We start from the raw sequence: 15,982 nt of genomic DNA, 5'->3' as shown, positions 1-15,982 counted from the left end.
GCAAAATCACTTGTGGGACCAAGTAATGCATGGGTGTCCCTATTATCTGAGTTGGCAGAATGGATCATGGCTTCTACAGTGATTCGCTTCGGTTTCACAGCCACAGAAGTAGAAACCGGAGCGTTTGTAGTGATACTGGCAGCTTGTGTCGTTGTGTCGGTCGGTATAGCGTCTTCATTTGATGACATCATCAAAGGGGCGTTGCTCACTGGTAGTTTACTGTTCTGAAGCACTGGCTTAGATTTAAAATTAGCGACTGTATAGTTCTGCCCATTTTTATGGGCTCAATGATAAGATATCCCTCAAACCCTTTCTAGCCAGTAGACCCTTGAACCACTGAATTCTACACATTTATATTATGTATTCAATATACATGTTTTTAATATATGTTTTAATATATGTTTTAACATATGTGTTTTTAACTCATGAGTCTATTTATGTGTGTTTTCACAAGTTTACTATATGTGCTTTCATAAGCTTTGTAGAATTTAGTAAGACATTTATACTCAGACTTGTTTGAATTTGTAAGCATCATTAACTACATCAATTACACCTTGTGGTCTTTAATCAATTAAGGTGCAATGTACTATGGTATATAAAGGGATGCATTATTCATACATCTTTAAAGGTCTGAAGAAGCGTTACACCAACGCGAAAGCGCTTACCTGTCTATCTTTATACCTGTTTGTCTTAATAAAGGACAGTCTGTGGAAGATTTGGTGAGATTTATTTGCAGCCTGGTGCACTCCTCACTTTTGGACTACATCTGTAATATGTTTCTCTTTACTTAATTTAAATGCTAATAGTATAAGCACATTAATTTATGCCTCAACCACTTGAAAAATCTTCACATTTTTCTCAGGTCGCCCTTGCAGACTCAGAAAAATAGAAGGGCTATGGTGTCTTTAATTACTACCTTTAGTTTGGTCAGAATTTGGCAAAAATTTCAACCTTGTTTGTCTGACTGTAAGAGTAGCACTTTCACTAGGCACAGATATAACTAAGAGGTCTACCCCCACATTTGTAACATCATTAATTTGCCGGTATAGATGGTTCCTCTGTGTTGGCCAGGAAAAAATAATCACATAATTAATTCCAAAATCCATCTGTTGGAAATTCATTTGGGAGTTCGACCAGTAATAATGCCCTTCTCATATTTCATCTTGACATATTTCGATATGATAAGTAAGATGCCTTGGGATCACTGGATAATATTAGGCAAGAAGTCATTTTGGCCCCTGAGGTCCTAGCCAGATAAAATCATTGAATTACTATGCAATTCAATAGTGTTTATCACTTTGCCTAGCAGGACTAACCACCACAGTCTGATGGAGAATGTTTTATTGTGTATCCAGTTTCAGCTTTGAAAGCAGCAATAATACTATTGTGCTTGATATTTGGGAGGTGGTCTGCATAAGATGAGATCCGCAACAAAGGTGCTACAGGGTCTGTTATGGTTATGCAGAAGTATAAGACTTTGAATATGGGAGAGTCTTCTATGGCCTGAAAAACAAGGAAAAGGTCACATTAAAAGAGATTTTAGAAAACCAACTAGAATGCAATGGCTCCCATTCTGTCAGGGTAACTAAGGGACATTAGACCAGTAATATTTTTAGTTTAGAATCTCTGAGAACTGTCAAACTGATCACTATGCTTAGAAAGGTACTAATGAGCTTTATGAGGGACACATACAATGAATATGGCTCAAAAGAAGATGCTATTGGAAATTGATGAGGACAGATAAGAGTTTTTGCACAAATGTTGAGATACAATGGTCAAATAATAATAATAATAGACTATCAAAGCATCAATGTCCCTGAAGGCAGTACCAGTTTGGAAGAGTGTTCATTTACATGATAGGTGGTGGGATTTTTTATTTATTTATTTGTTTAGTACCAAATAGATCCTTACTATATTTCTTATCAATCAGCATATAGCTGTTGTTAGCACATTGACAATTTGCAATGATATAGTTAAGCCCTTGCTAAAGTAATTGTATGTCAGAAAGTGATATGACAGTCATGGCCAGTGTGCAGTCATCAGCAAACTTAGATGAGGACTTAGATTGTAGATAAGAAAACTAAATGAGAAAACAAGACTGACAGATACTAATCCTGTGAGACTCCACTGGTATGATGCATTCAGAGTAGGTGTCTACAATCTTCACAGCATAGGCTCTGTCACCCCACCAAGTGTCTATCAAATGGATAGTGTATGGGCTTAAACTGAGTTTAGTAAGCTTATCAGTAATACTGCTTTGTGGATCCTATTGAAAACTTTAGCAAGGTCAAGTTAGATAGTATGAATGGAGTGATTATTTTCGGTTATTTCAGCAACCTCGAAGAAAGTTACAAAGTTAAGTTGACAAGAAGTTAACTATATCTGCATTAATGACATCTGATATGATGTGGCTCCATAGCTTTATGCATACGACTGGTGAGACTAATAAGTCTGTAATTGCCTGGTGTGGTGGTTGGACCACCATTTTGTAGTGGAATCAGAGTCATGTCTCCCAACTTGACTTGTAAAGCTTAGTTTGCTGAGGATGGGAATGTCTACGTTGTGGGTTGGACCCTTCTCATTGGTTAAGTTTCTTTGTTTACAATGGCAGTACATATAGAGAATTAAGGCTATGAGCTATTAGCAAGCGGCATCCTGCAGTCTAAGAGTTGATCCCTTCAGCCTTCATTTGCCTACTGTGTGATTCTGCGTAAGTCAACTAACCAGACGCTGCTCTGGGTCAGTTGGGAAATTTGGCTAGTCTCCTATATGGTCAGCTGTGGCACGTACCTGGATTGTTTTAAATCTTAAAACTTGCAACATATGTAGAGGCCCTGGCCAAAAAGGTGAAGGAGACATTCAGCCAGGCTGTGTTGAGCTCAAATAAGAAGGCAACCTGATATGTTATCAGAGACCACTGAGTTAGTATTTTTAGCTTATAATAAGCTGGATATAGCTTGATCTATGGCAGTTTCTGGAGAGGATTGGAGAATGGGGAATAATTAAATGGGTTGGAGCAGTAAATTTCAATAATAATTTATCTGCTAATTTACTATTTTCTTGGGATCAAAGATGGCAGTATTATTGATTACAATCTTACAACATGTTTGAGAGAGTCATGTTAGCTTCTTGACATAGATGAATAAGGAGGTATAACTGCCTTTTCTTGAAGTCCCTATCCTGAGTTCATGCCCAGCTTTTCAGTTTATAATGATACAATTAAGATTTTTGTTAGCCTGTTTCATAGCCACCCTTCTGTGTCTGAGGCAAATTAGTAGTGTGATGTGGTAGCAATGGCTGTCTGCTTATTTTTTTTCATTTTGTGAGTGGAAGAAGGACTAACTGTAGGATGGTTGTCTGTTCCACGGTCAAGCCAAAAATGGTGCCACTTTACAGGAGAAGACAAGCAGCAATTGCCGGTAAACAGTATCAGTCCACAAGAGTTGCTTTTTGGACAGAAGAAAAAAACAGTAAGATGCACTTTAAAAAACTATTCCAGTCCTACAAACATAAAATAAATGCAATTTATTTGCAGAAACAATGTTCTCAGTTACTTTAAACCACTTTTAAACTGATAGAAAAAAATGAGTGCTCACTTTAAAAGTACATTACAGTGTTGAGACAGTCCATTAAAACACACCACCTCTAGCTTTAAAATTAATTTCCTTTAGAAGAAAATAATAAAGCATCAACACCATTAAGAAAATGGTAGCCTCCCCAAAAAAGAACTTATTTGCTCAGCAAAGGAAAGCACAAGTCAACCATCAATCTTTAAAAGCTTCAGAGGACTGTACTCTCCAGCAGTAGTAAAGCTCTGCATGACTTTGCCCCCAAACTGGTCTTTTATTCAGCTCAGCAAAATGTATCCGAGAGTTTGAGCATGTAGAAGGTGCCCTGAAGCTTTCAAAATGGCTGTCTGTTATATCCTTGGCAGGATATAACCCATATTCTCTCTAGACAGAGTGAAGCTCAAAGTTGCGACCCACCACTCCCCACCTAACATCTGGACTGTATATAATAGTTCTAGCAGCCTAAATGCTATCATTTTTAAATTAATGTTTTAGATGAAGTGGTCTCAGTGCATCCATTGTGCTGTCTCACCACTCTCTCTTGGATTCACTTAAGTCTGTATAGTTGAACTGCATTTTGTCTGATGGCTTGGATGTTGCTGTACTGATTTTACATTACTTTGTGTATTTATCCACAGTGAACAGCTATACACTTTGTTTTGACTTTCAAACTGCCACTGTACTGCTAGTTGTCGTTGACTGTCTGAGAGATTTAGGCACCTAAATTACCCCTGAGGCTATCAGTTACACATGCAGTAATGATCTGTGTTATATTGGTTTACTGAGATATCTTTTGAGCTCTTAATTGAAATCATCAATAATTCACCTCTGTTTTCTGACAACTTTGTATATTTAGACCCATTTAATTTGGAGGCTCGCAACACTGAATTTTATGATAATACTACATTGCTGAGTTCCAGCATACATTGTTATCTGTTGAACTGATATACGTTTATTACAGTTTATCTCTGTATTATATTGCTCATTTCTTTTTCTCAAGTTAATGAAAATTGTTTAAATATTCATTCATTTTGCTGTGTTCCTGAAAATATCTTGTTACATTTAATTCACTTGCAGTGATACATTGTTTAGCAACTTGATTTCCATAAAGCACTGTCCTGTCACTGTTATTATATGTTCTTAGGTTCATAGGTTTATAGGTAGGTACCAGGCCCAAGGGCCTACATAAGCCTAGCTAACAAGGTTCCCTGGCTTACACCACCCAAGAAAGTTATTTTCCTGTGCCACTGTCGAGCAGAGACACAGAAGTGATCCCCGGGGTGTATTTCCTATTTCCCATCCACTCATCAAGATTTTTCTTGAAGAGTGCTAATGAAGAACTTTGCTTGACATAGATGGGTAGCCTGTTCCAGAGTATGGGAAGTCTCTGGGACAGGAATCTGTCCCTCCATTTCTTAAGGAATCTCTCCTTTTAACCACTGAGATTCCCTCTAATTCCTCTCCTCTCCTCGCTAAACTTTTTTTATTTCAATCAGTCTAGGATTCTCATCTGCATTCCACAAATGCTCCCCTTCACCTGTGCCTTGACGCTGACTTTCTACTCATAAGTTATCTACAGTATGTGACCCTAACTCAGGAAAGTGCTCTTTGTCTACTATGTATGTCTTGACCCTGTGATTTTGTTGTTAATTTATCTTTTTGACTGTATTTTGAGTCTAAGCTGTGAAGTAGCGTGCACACTTCCTGGGATGACATTGTTGGGTCCCCTTCTCCTTCCACTACTATACTTTAATCTTTTTATCTTGAGCCCATTAATCGAGCAGCTTGCAAACAGTCTTCTTGCTTTAAAGAATTGCCCTAAAAACAGGTTAGCTATCCCCATGCTGTGCTTAAGGTACATGCTGGCTGATTTTAACACATTGGTCCTTGACTGCTGCTTAAGTAAGAAAGCACATTAAATATAAATAAAATAAAACACCACTGTTTCTATGTGAAACTCTATCTAACTGATTCATGCGACAGTATAAGTACTAAACTGGAACTTTGGCACTGACCTGCTGTGACTTCTTTTCTCTGATAGTTTCTGTAGGATTTCAGTGGCCCCGGTTCAGCCTGCTCAGGCTCACTCTGCTCCCCTACCCTAACCCCAATTCCTAACCAAACCCAGTGCATCTAAACTTATCTCAAAGTAACCACACTTACCAATTACTAATACCCAGTCACAACTTCTTTTTCTTTCAGCTGCTCCCATTAGGGGTCGCCACAGCAGATCATCTGTTTCCATTTCTTCCTATCCTCTGCATCTTGCTCTGTAACACCAGCCATCTGCATGTCCTCTCTCACCATATCCATAAACCTTATCTAAGGCTTTCATCTTTTAATCTTACCTGGCAGTTCTATCCTTAGCATCCTTCTTTCAATATACCCACCACCCCTCCTCATCACATGTCCAAACCAATGCAATCTTGCCTCTTTGGCTTTTTCTCCAAACCATCCAACCAAATACCCAATACCCAAATACAAATTCAAATACCCTGTCACAACTACTTCCAATTAATCCATACCTTGCTTATGCTAAAAACAGCTTCCCCATTCTTCTTACTCTCATTGTCAAGTTAATCTGCTACTACTCACCAAAACTCTCTACACTTCCCTTCTACAAATACATATCATCTTAACTGACTTTATCCTCATTTAGCTCTTTCCTTATCTACATGATGACAACTTCCCACTATACCAAACACTTTAAAATGTTATCATTATACACAATTTTCCTCACACACCTTATTCTAGACAGTCCCCTAACATCCTTTCACAATCAACTATACACTTTCTCCTCTCCTACCAGTACACTCCCTCATCCTCTCCACTCATTACCTGTAAACTTTGAGGTAGCTTCTCACATCTATAACACTACTTATATAGGATACTTTCCATGTAGATATGTTCAACTATTTTCCAAATCCCAAACTTTTCTCAAGCTTAACAAAATCATGACTAAACTCCCAAAATAACTCTTATAGTTTGTACCTCACCTAAAACTCAGCTGTGATATTCACCAAAATTCTGGCACCAAAATTGATCTACAACAATCCACTGACTCATCTATACCACAACCCTACAGAGGAATAAAAACATCCCCTAAAGGTTCAAACCTTCTGCTCCTTAACATGAATCTCAGGAGTGTAGTCAATATGATACACAAACTCCAGTCAGTCTATCACAATATTCCCCCAATATTGCAGTACTAACAGAAACCTGGGTGAATCCTGAAATAAACAACAATGAAATTCTTCCTCCAGTTTAGAATATACATAGACATAACAGAAAAACAAACAAACAAACACAGAGGTGGAATAGCCATAATTTATAAAGAAAATCTCAAATTAGAACTTACAGAACCAAGCATTCCAGAATTGAACAATGCTGAGATGTTATGTAGCAAGCTTGAAATAAATGTCAATAAATGCCTAACCATTATAGCTACTTACATTTCTCCTGGCAATAACCTCATCATAATTGAGGACATTTTCTACTGAATAGCTTTAACATTCCTGCAAGATACCATCATAATGTGTGACTTTAACACTGACTGGTTCTCTTGCAACTCTGATAACCCCACTGATTTCATTAATCTATATGGTTTTACCCAGATTATACAAACTGCTACCAGAGCAGACAAAACCACCAAAAGGCAATCTATTCTACATTGGATTCTAACGAACAAACCATCTCCGGCTTTTCAATCAGGCTGTCTCACTGACAAAATTAATAATTACCTCCCAACATACCTACTTAGGCAGCGTCTTCATCCCCCAGAAATATCACCTACCATCAAATTCATAGCAAAAAAGACTTTAATATTCAAACCTTTATCTCCATCCTGCAAATCTGTGACTGGACCCCACTCAAAACCCTACCCCTAGATACTGCAGTGGATTACTTTAATACCACTTTCCTCAATATTCTAAATAAACTAGCCCCATGCAGAACTATTAGAGTAAAATCAAACTATGTTCCTTGGCTAACAAAAGATAATAAAAAACTTCTTAAACTAAGAGATAAAGCCTGGACACATCGGCATACCAACAAAACTCAAGTCAACCTAGATCACTGCAGACAACTTTGAAACAAAGCCAAAACCCAGGTCAAGCTAAACAAACAAAAAAAAAACTACTACAGTGATATTCACCAAAAATATCACAACAACCCACTAAGAGTTTGGTCCACCATAAAAAAAACTCCTTCAGCCCAGCCAACCACCGACAGCAACCACAGCAGCCACTAGCAATAGCAATGGCATAGCCACACAATTTAACATGTTTTACAACTTCTATGCTTTCCTTATTAAAAACTACTGCAGTGCTCCTCTAACTATCCCAATATTACCCAAGAAAACCAATGACGCCTATTCCTTCAAACCTATCCAAACCAATACCATAAAAAAGTTACTCACAAAACTTAAATCTGCAACCCTTGTAGCTGATAAGTCACCTACAGAATTCCTAAAACTATCAGCAGATGCCATCTCCAACCCTATCTCCGTTCTCATTAACCACTCTATCTCAGAACACTACCTTCCCTTAATCTGGAAAATATCATATATCATCCCACTGCATAAGGGAGGGAACTCCACTGAGTTATCCAACTACAGACCCATAGCAATTTTATCTCTCCTAGCCAAAGTCCTAGAAAAATGTATTCACACCCATCTCTTGAATTTCCTCTTATCTAATAATCTCCTATCTAATACACAGCATGGTTTCCACCTCAATCATAGCATCACAGCTGGCCTTCTAAGTTAAACTAATATTATCAACCAATATAGAAATGAAGACAAACTAGTCTCCTTCATCTTTTTGAACCTGTCCAAAGCATTCAACACTTGTCACCCACCAGAAACTCCTCTCTGAATTTTCTGCCCTAAAACAAAGTCACTTATCTCTTGCATGGTTCCATATTATTTAACTGGTCAACAACAAGTTGTCAAATAGTAACAAGCTGTCTTATCTCTTTTGCCTGTCACCATGAGGGTCCCCCAGATTTCAATTCTCAGCCCTCTTCTTTTCAGTATTTTCACCAACAGACTTCATACAGCTACCCATCTTGCCCCCATTATTCAGTATGCAGATGACTCTACACTCATCTGTACTGCACTCACCCTACAATCAGCTCAAAGTAACAGTACTACAATCCTTCTTAGCTGTGGAATCCTGGATAACAGAGTCACAACTGATTCTTAATCTAACCAAAACTATACTTATGCTCTTTCACCCCAGTAAATCCCTAAACCTCATTAAATATATATTCATCCAACAATACCATAATATCTACAGTATCCCAAACAAAATTTCTAGGTGTTTTAATTGACAATAATTTGAAATTCAACAAACACTTATTTCAGTCTATCAGAAAGACACAAAACTGGGTACACTTTTCAGAATCAAACCATTCCTCACTAACACTACAAGACAGGCAATTGCCAGAACCCACCTACTCTCTACTCTGCTATATGCCTCTCCTATCTTTACCAACCTAAAGAAAACAGATTTTACAAAACCTGAAACCTGCTATAATAAAACAGCTAACTTTGAAAAAAACCTTCACATAGTGCCCACCACTGTTATGCCTTACAACAACTCAAATGGCTAATTACACCACTACTTATTCAACACCCAGCTCATTACTGCCCACATACTGATACACCAACCTGATAAAGTTCCTGCTCTCCAACATCTGCTCCAACCCTCACCAACACTCAAGTCCTTTGTTCCTTGAATAAATCTCTACTACAGATCACCAAAGCCAACAATAGAGCCAGGGGCTTTCTCCACTCCAGCTACATCTCCAAAAACTGGAATACTATCCCTCAGCCTATCATAACTACTGCTAACCCAACTCACTTTAAAAGGCTACTTAAGAACTACCTGAGTAACAACTAGCTTTGCCCGTGCACTAGCCCCAACTATGTCTTATTCTTTTTGTCCATTAGCTTCCCAATCTACAATCCTTCCACTTGAAGTTCATCATATATAAATATATTTGTTTATTTATTATTTAACCTCCTCTCTCACCCACCCCACCAATAAAAAACATATAACTACACTTCCCATATTACTCTCCTACTAATACCCATTGTCTCTCTTTCCACCTCTCCCAACCCAACTTAACGTATCTTTACCTTAACTACGCTCCCTGTCTTCCTAAACCTAACGTATCACTGTATTACTACAAAGCTAAACTAACCTATTACTCACTCCTCCTTCTTCCATTTTTTCCCAACACCACACTTTCTCCTAATCTTTTTTCTCCTTTTGCTTCTTCCATACTTACCCTCCCTTTATTCTTTAATCCTTAAGATCGACTTCTTTCTTTCTCCCTCCTCTGCAACTCCCCTTCTCTCGACTCTCATCTCTGTTCTACTTGACTTACAATTTCTAGATAAATTCTTCTTGACCTACAACATAATCACATTACAATACAAATTATCCTTTTAACCATCCCTTAGTATGTTGTTTTCTGAATCATATAACTTGCTAAGTCCACTTGTCTTGTAGATATTTTTTTCTCATATACATCTTGCATCCATATCGATTCTGAGGTATTGCTTTGAACCATTCCATATATATGTGTGAAAGTTTATGATACATACTAACCTTTTGTCTATATTCTATTATGCTATATAGCTTTAAACTACTGTATTATCTGTACTATCTATCAATATGTATGTATAATATATACAAGTAAGTGTAATTAAATGAAATTTTTTGTAAATTTTTTTTGTAATTTTTGTAAATTGCTTATTGTCTCTGGAGCTTTTCTCCCTGGGCCGCCACTGAAAATGGGCACTGACTCAGATGGACATTTACAGTAAACAAATGTTAAATAAATAAATAATATAGATAAGGAGCCTGCAGTAGCGATCAATACCACATACATGTAAAAGCAACTTTACCAGTTTCAGGAAAATGAGTAAAAATACTGGAAAAGGATTTCTGAAAGAAAATGATAGAGTTAAGCAGAAGAAAGAAGACCTCTGTCATTTTTGTTAGTAGAGAAAAGGAAAATATTGCTAAATAAAGAAATTTGTGACTTGGTAGGCCTGGCTACTATATTAGATAAGGTTTATAGTTTTTACATAAGATTTTCAAGGCGGATGTTAGGCAGGAGGAAAATGGAAATAGTAATCAGTCCAAGGATTAAACAAAGCCAGGTGAGGGTAGATAATAAATGAGAAGCAGGATTAAAAATGGAGGAGCTGGAAGATTGGAAGTAGAGTTTGATGGGTCAGGCATAGTATGAGCTCCAAAAAGGGGTTATTTATATTTTTTATTTGCAATAGATTGTCTTTGAGGGACAGGATATTATTTTTTGCTATGACTGGGATGCTGAGAAATACATAGCCTTTATGAGGAAGTACTTAAGTTAGTGTGTAAGGTCTGAGAACATGGATTCATGATGTCCAACAAAGTGGGTGCTTATTCAACAAAATACCATCATTATTATTATTAGCCGTTCCACAGTACCAGACACTAGAAACAGACAAGAGACAGCTACATGGTGCAAGAGAAGTAAAATAATAATTTAGATATAAAAGTCAGAAGGACTAACAATGGAATCTAGCAGTCAGAACCTGGGAGATATCATCAGATATAAGTAATAAACAGTGTCTCATTTCTTTATCTTACAGGGAAGAGGTACCATGGTTGATTGACTGGCAAAAAAATAACAATGAATAATTAGATTTATCTGAAGGAGGAAATGGAACTACTCCTGTCACTGTACCTGCCAATGGGTTTGAAAACTAACTGGAACTATGGGCATTGCCTCTTTTTTCATAGCTATAGGGGAATTTGTGAAACTCTCTGCCTCACTGACAAATCATCTGCATTTGAACTTTACAAATGGATCAAAAGAAAAGAACATTTTCAATGTAGTGTGGTTGTTTAAATTTCATAAATTAAAGCATGTCATGAAGAAAAAACATTTAAGAAAAAAGCGACTAATCAATATCAAATAAAACTGCTTTACAACTCTTGGATAACTTTGAACAATTTCATAGGAAGGAGAGTTTGCAAGCCAGTCAAACCAAAGTAGAAGTATATGTTAAAACACAGTGTAGAAGTTCAAAAACATTAAGCAAAGCATAAATAATTTCAAAGCAAAGCTAAAACAGAGGTCAGAACTGAAAAATGCCAGATAGTACTAAGTGCATCTACATGACAAGTGGAAATGAGCAAGGTGTGTGCAATTAAGGAAGCATATTTCCATAACAAAGCCAGCTGGAAAAGAAGTTCCAGCTGAGAGCTATGCTACTGAATATATAATGAGGTCTAATGTTTACTAATGAAGTCAAAAAACATGGTGGAGCAATTCAGGTATATATATATATATATATATAAATGATGATGTGCAGCTATGTCATACACACACTAGAAATGAACACAGCCATCTGCTCATGTTCAAGCAGAGGAGAAGCCAAAAATGTGCTAGAGGCTGCCACAGCAACAGTAAATGTTTAACAAGAGTTTCCTGTAGCAGCTTGATCATTGCTTTAACATGTAACAATAAAAGAGCTAAGCAGATAGACACAATACAAGCGATACATTCAAAATCTACAGACTATACTTACTCATGACTAGAGTGGCCAATGTATGCATTAAATATACCAAGACAAGTCAGAATGTACAAAACCCAGGGCACTCTCATCATCCTTTGCACAAGTGTGACAAGGGGTACAGGAGTACATAAATAGATGGGGGTTCAATTTTGTTCCTAAGTGTTTCTTCTTTAGTGCAGCCATGTGTTATATTCCCCTAAAGGTACCTTTTGCGGTTATGAGTGAGCACTTTATGTGGGAAATGTAGGCACTGTCTCATAATTTAACTTTCTGGGTTGTCTTCCACTGTTGAGTTAGGCATTTGGGGGATATGAGGTCTTAATGGCTATACTGACTTGTTTGATTTGTCTGTGCTCTTCTGCATGATTTGTATTGCGTTTGCAGAATGGCTATTTCAGTGGCTCCCTGTGCCAAGGTGGATCTACGACACATTGCAGTGTGCAAATTCTGGGTTCAGTTCCCTGGAGTGCTATTACTTTTTCTCTTTTGTTGCAATCTGCCTCCAAGTGTGATACATTTCAGAGGTATGTGATTTTAAAACCCATTGCACTCTGACATCTAGAGGGCCTCACCTTTACATTACAATGTAGGTGAACTGGAATGCTGGTATAATTTCTGCACTGACCCACCTCAAGACAACCATATTTTAATTGTTAATTACGTTCACAATATGGCATTGGTGCACAGCTAACAGTCCCCATTATTGTTAGGTATGTTATGGGTCGTTACATCATATTACAGAATTATTTTATATCCAACATCTTCCTTGTACAATTCACTTTCTTAAATTGCATTATGGTCAATGATATTTTATAGTCTACTTTTGTATGTAATATTTTGTTGCTCAACTCCCTTTATACTTTAATGTTTACCCACCTCATGACTTTTGTTAGTGACTGCAACACCAGCTTCAGTGACTGCATTACTTGCACTTCCATTACTCACATTTTTATGTATGCTTTTCCTGCTGTGGATTATATCATCATTAAACAACTTTATGCGCACATTCACATCAGCTATTTTGGTTTCTTTTGCATAATCACTGTTTACTTATTATATTTACATGTGTCAATAAGGTGACTTACCAAGATCTAGTCATGACCCTTTACCAAGACTGAGAGAAGAAGTTCCTCATCATGTAAAGTGCATATGTGATTAACAATGTGGCTGCTCATGCTATGAAGGTAAATATTGTTGATTTGGCAACTATGTGGCCACACTTTTGATGAATTGCCAGGATAGAGTCCTACATAGTCTTTAAACTGCTATTTTAATATAAATAGAAAATGAATGTTCAATGAAGCAATTCTAATTCAGTTAGAGAAAAACAAACGGAGTAAATTAACTATTTGTCAGAAAGTCAAAAAATCACACACACACACACACACACACACACACATATATATATATATACAGATTTTATATATATATATATACAGATTTTATATATATATATATATATATATATATATATATATATATATATATATATATATATATATATATATATACAGATTCACTTTATATCCTCGAAATACTGAAATATCGAAATTCAGTATTTCAAAGCTATAAAGTCGAATTTTTGAAACCACAAAAACTCAGAACCACGGAATTTAAAATCTCGCACACAGGAGATTTTGAATTTCGCACTTCTACTGCACACACACACATGCACACACACACACACACACACACACACACACACACACACACACACACACACACACACACACACACACACACACACAAACACACACACTTACCTAAATCCATAACCACAGTGAAACCTCAGAAGCGTGAAATTCAAAACCGCTGGTATTCGTGGTTTTGAATTTTGCGCTTCTGAGTTTTCACTGTTCTCAGGATTCCACTTTATGGGCTCGAAATACTGAATTTCAATACTTCAGTATTTCGAGTTTCTGAAGTGAATCCATATATGTACATAAATATATATATATATATATATATATATATATATATATATACATATACTAATTTTAAAAATATGTTCTGTATAATACATTATCTTGTGAGCATTCAAGCATACTGGCTGGAATTCAAGGACAAGATCCACATCACTGAATAGCAAGCAACCTATGTAGCAGGCTTGTACAGAGCCAGTAGCTTTAGAAAAGGATTAGAGAGTAGAGTAATTGAGCTGCGTATTGTGGAGAAACAGTGCTTGGCAGCTGTAGTGGATAAGTCAAACTAAATACATGTGTGGCCAACGTGAAGTGTGTCAAAGAAAGGTGAGCCTGAGTGTCCTAGGATATGTGTGCTCAGCTGTGTGGTGCAGCACCACATTGCGACTGCAAATTAAGTGGTAAAGAGCCCAAGAACAGCGAGACTGGCAAAGTGCAGTCTTAACGATTATCACATAAATGGGTATGAAAGGGAGAGACAGGAAAAGAAGTAGAGGGAAATAAGTCTAGGAAAACACACAGGGTTAATCGTAGAGAATGACATCTGGGAGGGAAAATGGCATTTTTGTAGGAAAGAGTACCATTTTAAATATATTAAATATATGAAGTTGGAGGACCGGCAGGGAAGATAGTGAGGATAGATTGTCAATATACCTGGAAACCAATGTACAATGAAGCAGTTCTAATTCCGTTGGAAACAACAAAAATAAGTAACTTAAGTACTGGTAAAATGTTTGAAGAACTGTTGGATTTTTACAACAGATTTAATAGCATCATCTGTAAAATCGATATAATTTATTAAGGAAGAACTATAGTCTGTTTATCTCCAAATATCTTATTTACTTATCATTCTTCAAAGACAAGTACTCCATGCCTGTGCAGCACTAAGTAACATGTAGTCCATATCAGGCATGGCCTGTACTGGCTTGGATATGTATTAGAGATTTCATAATGTTGGTAGTCTGAGAAAAAGACTGCATGGTTCAGAATCAAGCCATGTTATGGTTAGAAGCAATGCTCTGAAGCCATAGTAGAGTAGTTCAACTAGAAAAGAGTACATATTTAGAATGTCAGATGCCATAGGAAAGGCAGGCATGCATACACCAGGCTATATACCTTCAGGTTCACAATAATAAATTACGCTGCAAAATCATCAAAGACAGCCCAAGTAGGGCAAACTCAGCATTCATATAAATGAAAAAAGTGAGACCAAGAAGTTAAAGAAAGCGTACTAATCATACATGTTAATCCACATTTTATTATTTTCTCAGCATCTCTAATAGGACCATTAATATTTGAATGTACCCTCATTATTTAACTTAAACCTAACAATGGTTGAAAGGCTAAAGTGGGCTATTCCAGGTCTTTGTTTTAGCTTAGTCTCCCCCATTTACAGTTTAAGTTTGTCAGTGCTCTCAAAACTGTGTTTCCTGCAATCAAATGGATTTAATTTGCACACCTCCCTTTCCATGAGGGGTCAAGGACTCCCTGTAAACAGGGGGTTCTATTTCATCGATGTTTTCACTTCTTTCCTTAGATAGCCAGCATGATAAAGTCTTGACTGCTTAGTTTGTCAGGGTCAGTGCTTTGGCAGGTACATTATCAGTTATTATAGTTCATATCAATTCATTAAAGATTGTCAAAGGGGAATATATCAACATCTTTGAATTAGTTAATAGTGAAGTCATTCAATGCATCAGAGAGGAAGATGGGGCAGTGGGTAGGGAAGCTGCTGTTGCTTTGGCAGCCACCAGTAAGAAACAGCTAGGTAAGTGTCAAGCTCATACCTTGAACAATTGGTTGGCATGATTTATTTATTTCCAGATGATCATCTTGGAAAAAGAACATAAACGGTTTCTGCCTTCCATATGTTCTTACCATCAGAAAAGCTCAGAGTTTTACTGGTGGCC

This window comes from Protopterus annectens, chromosome 2.part1 (assembly GCF_019279795.1).
Source record: "Protopterus annectens isolate FY-2018-M chromosome 2.part1, PAN1.0, whole genome shotgun sequence".
NCBI lineage: Eukaryota > Metazoa > Chordata > Ceratodontiformes > Protopteridae > Protopterus > Protopterus annectens.
The sequence above is the reverse complement of the archived record's forward strand: the minus strand, read 5'-3'. Positions refer to the sequence as shown.